Source organism: Ursus maritimus, unplaced genomic scaffold (genome assembly GCF_017311325.1).
Source record: "Ursus maritimus isolate PB19 unplaced genomic scaffold, ASM1731132v1 scaffold_24, whole genome shotgun sequence".
Taxonomy (NCBI): Eukaryota; Metazoa; Chordata; class Mammalia; order Carnivora; family Ursidae; genus Ursus; species Ursus maritimus.
Window position 1 is genome coordinate 20,321,388 of NW_024424897.1, and position 1,096 is coordinate 20,322,483.

Consider the following 1,096-nt stretch of genomic DNA (forward strand, 5'->3'; position numbering starts at 1 on the left):
CCATGCTCAGAGCCTCCCTGGGCTCACACAGGGGAGACAGAGCCCACAGCCCAAGCGAGCTCCCCGTCTGACAGGGGAGACGTAGCTGCGGCCATGAGGAAGTGTCCAGTCTGAGGGGAGAAACAAAGCTCTCCCTGGGAGACTGGGCCACACTTACCCCTGGAGGAGATCACTCCAGCGCATTAAAGATTAGGTACAAATGGGTGTGGACTAATAGGGAGCGACTAGCCTCTTGGGTGAAGAGCAGAGTGGGCAGGTGGGGCAGAGCCTGAGCGCCCTGGAAGCTCGGGGTCTGGAAGGCGGGAAGGAGCCCAGAGCCCTTTCGGGATCTGACTTCTCTTCCCTCAGACTCTAGGGCCCCCTCAGCCAGTTTGCAAGGTAAAGTGGGGAGGGGGTGTGAACCCCAGGCCTGGAAGGGGAACCCATCTAGGCTGCTGCCCTTAGGCCAGGCAAGGGGGAGTGGAAAGAGGGAGGGAGAAGAGGGAAGGACAGGGAGGGAGAGAAGGGCAGAGGGAAGTCGGTCCTGTCAGGCTGGAGTCTTCTAGTCCGTGGGAAGCAGCAAGAGCTCCCACACATGCCTCCCTCAGGCCCAGGCCTCCCCAAACTTCCTCTCCACCCATTCCCACTGGTTCCCTGCCCCCCTCCCTTGCCCTGTCTTCCTGCCTGGGTCCCATCTGCGCCCCTCAGGCCTCTGGGTCCTTTCTGGGGAGGGGCCCTGGGCAGCTGCTGTGGCTCTGTGTGGGAAGGGGAGGTGTTCTGGGTGCTGTGATGGGTCCAGCCCCGGCTGGTGGTTCCTGGAAACCAGTCAGAGAGAGGTGGCTGAGTCTCCTTGTCCCTGAGGGGAGAGCACCCAGAGACCCCTGGTGTGTAAGGGGACACTGGGGGACGCCCGCCTCCGACTCTCCTAACTGGGAGGAGACTCTCAGGGGCCCCGAGAATGTTCCCCATTTCCCACAGCCCCTGGAGTGGAGGGTGGGGCTCTCTTTGGAGCTAGACAAAAATCCTCAGCGGGTGGATCTGGGCGGGGTGGTCCTGGGGCCTTTGGTCCTGGGACAAAGGCTGAGGAAATGGTAGAGGAACGGGGGGGGGGGGGGGG